General features: G+C 36.2%; 1 protein-coding gene across 2 annotated transcripts in view; it reads right to left on the bottom strand.

Annotated features, from left to right (window-relative positions):
- The window catches only part of LOC108967553 (ataxin-2 homolog), a 40,130-nt gene extending 32,977 nt beyond the window's left edge, over nucleotides 1–7,153 (bottom strand). The window contains exons 1-2 of one of the 2 annotated variants that reach the window (XM_018931045.1): nucleotides 7,066–7,149; nucleotides 6,828–6,934 (exon numbers count right to left, since the gene is read on the bottom strand). The gene's annotated coding sequence lies outside the window, so the exon portion shown is untranslated. Of the gene's footprint in view, nucleotides 1–6,827 lie in introns of both variants that reach the window. The other variant, XM_018931046.1, reaches the window with a different exon arrangement.
- Nucleotides 7,154–7,846: the final 693 nt, after the last annotated feature.

Here is a 7,846-nt window from a genome sequence, read left to right as displayed (position 1 = left end):
GTATCGAACGGCTCGGAGAGGTCCTTCCCGATTCTGACGGAGCTTTTGGTGTTGTTCAACGTCAGCTTACACAGCCGTATAAGTTTTGCAGGGATAAGTCGTTTTCCTTACAAGGACTTAATTTTGTTCAGTTTGTATGACCGCAAAAAATTACGACGTTTCGATATCGGCGGTTCCGTCAAATTATGCAGCTTCTTGGCGAGAAAACCAAAATCTGAGGTCGATATCTCAAAAACTGCTAGTCCCTCGGTTCGCGTAGTATATACTGACAGACAAACAGGCATGGCTATATCAACTCAGATCGTCGTGCTGGTCGTTTATGCATGTATAATTTGTATAAGCTCTCCGACGTTTCCTTCTGGCTACTAATAACTTCGTGGCAAACTTAATACTGTCTGTTCAGGATATAAAGACATCTTTCTGGAGCTACTGAGTAGAGACTTCATTAAAAACGAAAATTATTTACCGTAATTTTGAAATAGTAGTACTTTTGTAAACGTTAGACTACGTTCAAATCAGGCAAATTTTTATTAGTACAACTTCAAGTTTATAAAAGAGAGAGCACTTATTCTAGCACTGTATCATTTTCATTTCTTTTCATTTCGAAATTATTTCAATTCAATCTCTTAGCTAATGACAAACAATATAATTGCACTGCCTGAAGGCCTTTGTCAACATACGAAGATAAGTTGCCGACGATGAGCGACAAAAGTCTTTGTGTTTGGTCGTGCCCTGAACAATTGTTTGATTTTGCTTGATTTAGTGCATGTGAACTGTCTCACGGCAAATTATTTCCTCATCTTAAGTCAAAACCAGCATAGAACTATTCAAAATGAATTGTCAAGCCAAACATTTCTTATATGGTGTATAAAATACCAGCAATTACATATGTATAACTTAAAAGCGGACAAGAGCCTTTGAGATCTAAACGAATGATATGTTTTTAGAATAAATGTACAGAAAATACATTTCATTGCAGCAGAAGATTTGAGTTGTCACGTCACTGAAGTGGGTACACTAGGAACATACAAATTCATATAAAAGCATTAAAAATGAAGCATTGAATGAAACCTAATTGAAATTTTAGTAGGCTAAAATACTGCTGTTAATACATATGGTAACTTTCGGGAGAGTCATAAGTTTTCAATTTCGTGTATGTAGATGTCCACTTTGGTACAACAGTCGGAAAATTCAGACTCCATGGCGAAATCAAATCTACAAATGAATCTGAACGACTTGGTTTCGGCCTTCTTTAGCCTGGTTGTCTGTAGTACTAGAGTGCAGCATAAGGAAATTCATCAAGAGAATTAGTTGTCAAAGCTAATCGTAAAGTTTCATTGCTCTAGCTCAAATTGCTATAAATCTAATAACTAAGTGACTGCATAAACATAATTGAAATAAATATTAAAAAATTAAAAATTTGAAAAACACCGTGGGATACAAGCTTTATATGCAAAAACATGCCGAAAAATACAATTGAACTAGTTGAATCATAAATTTTATCAAATCGAGTAATGAAAACACACTAAAATTGATTACATTTCCATGCCGATTTCCCATAGTACATTTATTCGGCTGTGAGAAATATGCCAATACTAGAATTGTTTATGGCTTGCCATAACAATAATTCTACATGTGAACACGCTGTGAGGTATTTCGAGACCCACACTGCGCCAGTGCTGATCGTTATCTGCTTAATTTTGGCAAAATAATGAAGACGGAAGGCATTTTTGTGAAATGCATATGGACATGTACATTTATTTACAGATTCAGCTAGTAAGTCAGCACTTTATCGGCAGAGAGAAGACAGAAACCTCGACGAAATTATTTGCTTCTCACTATTCAACTTATAACTAAAAATAGTAAAATGCATTTAGCATTTCGCTAAAACGAGTTTTTACACTTTAATTGTCTGTCAAATTATCTGCTCAGGCCAATTTAATAATTATTCACTTTAGCTGTTATTCGACGGCAATCAAATGCGGCAAGCAGTGGTAGGCAGACTTCACCTTGCTTTTTAGGTCATTTACACTGAAAATGCATATCTACTTGCTGTTGTGGTTCTTTATATATATATATATGTAAAGCAAGTCACAAGTCGCTCAACGGAGCATTTACAATTAGCTCAACGGAGCGCCAGACAAGTGAAGCGCTTGAAGGCGGGAGCACGCAACAAGGTCGTTTTGAGTTCGTTGTTTGCATAAGTTCGCTTTTATTTATTTTCCCCAGACATTAAAGGGCGTGTGTGTACATACCGATGTATTTTTAAACCGATTTGAACATATTTTTTGATATTTTTGGTCACTTGCTGCATTAATTATGCAAGGATTTTCACTAGATTATTAAGGGTTATTTGTATTTACCATTGTGATCAAAAAGTAAGGTTTGTTAATGGACTTTAAATTACTTATTTAGTCCTTCAAATCAAATTGACAACTGAGAAAGTCCAGTCCTCGAAATAACCTTCAAATTTTCTTTCTATTCCTCCTTTTACTTCAATCGTGTCGAAACGTCGCCTCCACATTGGCCATTTGAGTTGGCTGAATAGCCAGAAGTCGCAATGTCAGAATTCAAATTAGACGAATAAGGAACGACACAAGATGATTTTTGAGACAAAAAAGTCCTGAAGATCCAATACAATACGATATTATGTATTAAAGGAACCAAGTGTTCTTCGCCCATAATTTCGATCGTTTCAGACGACTAGCTTAACCCAAACGCCTAAAGCTCCAATGAGATTCTTTGCTAACAGTTTGACCCGGCGGAAGGAATTCATATGCACCACACCACATCACCTTACCTTACTTTTTGTTCACATATTAACATATAGGATAATTGCCAAAGTACAAAGACGAAACAAAATCCTCAAGTCGCTAGCCGGCAGCAGATGGCGAAAAGACAAAATAACGTTGTGTGCAACATTGGGCTGGTCCTCAATGGTCGACTGAATGCGGTGAAAAGCAGACGAGGAAGCTTCAGTCGTGTTTGAACACTGCACCCCAGGCTATAACGGGATGCCTCTTGATGTCTCCTACAAAATATCTGTACAATGAAGCTCGCATGCGCTCAGTTAAGGAGCACAATTAACTCTTCTCCAAGCAGTTTCTGCTAGGTTGTTTTCATAGAAATCATTTACAGTCAAATGCTTGAAGCGAAACCGCCTCGTAGGAGCATCAGGAGGTTCTTTCTCGACTGCATCGACGATATAAAAAAATACGCCGACCAAACACATTGGAGCCATACACACCTTCACCGACTCCCTCTCAGCGAATGGCGTATTTGGAGTCAAACCACCACCCAACGTGCAACGTGTCTCTGCATGACTCTAACCACCTCTTTGCATGCCCAGATGACTATACAGATCTGACATCCCTCTCCTTATGGTCCCGTCGAAATAGCACGTTTCCTGAGCCTACCGCTGGATGAGCTCAATGACAACTTATCTGAACCTTACCACCATGGCTGCGATTAGATAACCTTTAGAAGAACAACAACAATTTTGACAAAAAAGAAATCATATCACAAAAATGATAATAAAAAGTTGAAGTTCTTCATGGTATCTGCTACAATTTCATTGTCAAATATGGGTATAGTGTCTTGCGCAAAATGCCAGTTCTGCGACATGGAATAGGAAACTCCAGAACACCTCATTCGGGATTGATCAGCAATTTGCAGAAGCAGGCTCAAGGCCATAGGTTCCGTCTACGTAGATAGGTATCACCGCATCTCAGTCATGCCCAGCGGGCTCCTGGAATTGTTCAGGATGCTGGAGCTTTATAAACTATAGACCAATAGGTTGCAATGCAAAGCCTCAATTTTACTATCTATATACATATCTCTCAAAAAGCATAGTCAGAATAAATTTCGTAATTCGCTTTCGTAATTACTTTGGAGCAAGCCAGCTCAAAAAGCGTCTAGTTAAATTTCTTCATATTCTCCAATCTTATTTGTTGATTGTATGTATGTATACACATGTATTTTTTATAAATAAGCAAACGAAACATGTTTCTGAAAATTGGAAGTGGAAGCGAGCAAAGATCACTCGCGCAAGTTTCATAGTTATTTGACAATTGTTGTGTGATGAGAACGCTTCTTGCTGCTTCAAACTCAAACAGCTGGTTTATTAGAGAGCGATCTACAAAGGGGTAGTTGATTTCCTTTATTTCTTCCTTACACTTTACTGGCATTTTTTTAATTTTATTTTTTTTTTTTTTTTTTTTTTTTTTGTATGTGAAAAATGGGAAGAGCCTAAAGTTTCGATTTTAGATGCTGTTGAGGAGGTGTTGCATATGTTTATCCCTGGACTGAGGCGCGCTATAACCAATGCTTCTATGTATATAAATATATCGCCACTTGACGCAAAATAACGTAAAAGCATTTTTCATAAGTTTACCGGCGACGGAAAAACGATATAATAGAAATGACTCTTATAGAAATATGTAGTAATTTGGGTTTCGGTTATAAAACGGTTATATTTTGGTTATTATATCTGCGTTTTTCGCTTTTTCTTTTACATTACGTTTTGCATTTTAGGTGACGATATATGTATATATGTATATATATATGAATGCAATATAGTATACCCATATTGCTATATATGATGTATCTTTGCACACATGTTTGTTACTGTTTGTTGTTTTTTAATTTGCATTCTACTTGCGCACAGCATTGTTGAARTTGTTGTTGTTCTTCTTGTAATGTTCTTGGTTATGTCTCAAATTACTGACAAGCTATATTTCCCTCTAACTACCATGCTTAGTAGGTTTATGCTTATCATTGAGTATGTTTTTTTGTTGTAGCAATTGCTTTTTATGTCCACTTTGTTTACCTTGTTACACTTTTTCGCTTTCGTTGTGCGATAATTAACTTTCTTTTTATTTTTATTTTTTAATTTTTTATTATTTTTTTAATTATGGGGCAGATTTTTTATGCGACAAGCACATCACGGTGAACAAGTACAAATGGCAGACCCACATTTAGTATATGTGTTAGCAAAGGTGGATGCTGAGAGCGCAAATATTGTTGGCGGTTGGCGGCCTTAAAGCTAGCAGCAACGTGTGCGCATGCGCACAACTAATTGGTTGCGAAGGCAGGCTATAAGAGACATACTAACTCATTTTTATGAAATTTTGCTTCATAATCACTTTCTGTATACAAATATTAAATATTTTTGTTTTTTTAATTTTTTGCCTCACAAGGAAGCTTAAATTCATGCGGCGCCAACAGCGCTGCCATTGCGGCCAACAGCGGTCATAAATTTTGACGCTGACAGCGTTGTGGTATTTTAATGATATTTTGCTTTGATATACACTTGTCGCCTTGTAAATTCATATATTTTGTGTAAAATTATTTGTGGTTGTTGTTTTTCTTTAATTTAATTGTTTATTTTTATGCCCTGAGCAGCCACTATTAAGTTCGAAGCTGAGAAACGTAGAACTAGCTTGGAGGACTCTCTGCCTGAAATTTTGCACACGTCATTTTCTTCTCAAGAACCTGCTCAGCTGTTGGAACTGCCGATATCGGTTCACTATAACATATAGCTGCCACACAAACTGACGTATGAAAACCAAGTCCTTGTATGAAAAAGTTTTTTATTTGTCAAGATATTTTCACAAAAATTGGCTCATAGTTTTTTCCAAAGCAACGCTGCAATATAAAGAAAATTTGTGCGGATCGGTTAACTATAGCATATAGCTGTCATACAAAATGAACGCTTAAAATCAAGCCCTTGTATGGTAAACTTTTTTATTTGACGAGATATCTTCGCAAAATTCGCCACAAATTATTTTCTGTAACTGTACTATAAGCTACGTAAAAATTATGTAGATCGGGTTACTATAGCATATAACTGCCATACAAACTGATCGCTCAAAGTCAAGTCCCTGTATGGACAACTCTTATATTTGTCAAAATATTTTTACAAAATTTTGCTCAGAGTATTTTCTAAAGCAACACTGCAATATCCAGAAAATTTGTGCGGATCGGTTAACTATAGCATACAACTGCCATACAAAATGGGCGATTAAAAAGGAGATAAATATTTTTTTATACATCTAATGACATAAGAATTGCACCTGTGCGGGGTGTTATAGCTGCGGTGCAGACGAGGCTAATAATTTTTGTTTTTGTAATTTTTTACATTGCGTTGAAGGAGATTTTGCGTACGCCAATAAGCACAAACTAAAGGTAAACAAAAGAGTTTCGAGGCGAATGGATATATATAAATGCAATAAACACATATAATACATATGTATAAAATAGGTATATAATATAAGTGTACATGTATGTATTTATATTTGTTTGTTGCTTTGTGCGTTTGTATGTGCAACGCGCTTGGAAGCGTTAAAAGCCAACGCGCGGTAAGTGTCAATGTACGTGCGAAAATAGCATCGATCAAAACAATAACAACAATAAAAACAACAAGCCAACAAACCTCAGCGCAGACACTACAAGCAAAATAATATCCCAACAAATCCGCTATAAACAGAAAAAGCAACAAAAAATAATAAATACCAAAGGTAAGTAATGCTATTTGCTTTGCGCTTAATTATAGATATATATTTCGTGTGTTTTATTGTATTCCTCGTGTGCACAGTTAATGCAGCTTAATGCTTAATTTCGCTGTTTTCTTTCCGCCTTTAATGTATAATTATTTATTTTTACTCAAATATTTTTTTCGTCACAGACTTTGCTTGAGCAAACACACATTTAAGCGCACACAATTAACAACTATTACACACAGACACACACACACACATATGTATATACAGTTGCAACACTGTAACCAACAAGAACAAGAAATTCACAAATTTTATATTTTCACGTACATCGCTGGTCGATTGTCTCCGCAATATGCTAATCAGCCAACGCAACGCTCTCACGTTCTGATTCGTGGCAATCGCGTCTCGAGCGCTAATCACACGTACGCATAAAACTTCGAAAATGTTAAAAAGCGTTAAGATTGAAAGAAAAGAACACACAGCAACAATAAAAAATCAATTAATTAAAATTATTTTGTTTATACATATGTATGTAAAAATGTTTGTGACGCGCACGCAAACTCACGGTGTCGTTGGAAACGCGACGTGCACCGAAAACACTTGCGAACACAACGAAAAGCTAAAATCAACTGAACTTAGGCGCGCCGATCGCAATGGAAAGCAGCCACTCGGCGGCCGTACTGAAAATGTGGTAACACACTGGGAAAGTGGTAAGAGCGACGAGTGTGCGTGAGCTCGTTTGCGTTGTGGCGCTCACTGGAAAGTTTGTTTTCGTTTTCCAATTTGACGTTTGGATGAGCGTGTGGCGCTACTGAGCGGGCGACTGGTAGTTACGGTTGCTAAGCGACAGAAAAGAAATAAAATGATTTAAAAAGAAAAAGAAATTATTTTTTTTTTTTTGCGTTGATTGAAAAAAAAAATTTTTTTTTTTTTTTTTTTTTGATGTTTAGAAACATGTATAAGCTTAGGATGTGTGGTAAAAAGTGAAAATGAGTTTACAGTGATTTGTGAAAATAAGGGATCAGAAGTTTTACCTTAACTTTTTTGGGCGATTTTCGTTTGTAAAAGGTGTTACTTGCTTTTCGAATACACTGTTAAAGGCTATTCCATGCCAATAATTATAGAAAAAGTAGTAGGAGTATTTGTGTTATCGTGAAGGAGTGTAGGGATCAAACCACCAATATTTACTAGAATTACAAAAATGGCTGTAAGTGATTTTTATACTCTCGCAACAAAGTTGCTAAATAGGGTATTATAGTTTTGTTCACATAACGGTTGTTTGTGAGTCCTAAAACTAAAAGAGTCAGATATAGGGTTATATATATCAAAGTGATCAGGGTGACGAG

Source organism: Bactrocera latifrons, unplaced genomic scaffold (genome assembly GCF_001853355.1).
Source record: "Bactrocera latifrons isolate USDA-ARS-PBARC rearing strain unplaced genomic scaffold, ASM185335v1 scaffold_19, whole genome shotgun sequence".
Classification (NCBI taxonomy): Eukaryota; Metazoa; Arthropoda; class Insecta; order Diptera; family Tephritidae; genus Bactrocera; species Bactrocera latifrons.
This window is presented reverse-complemented; position numbering and strand designations above follow the sequence as displayed.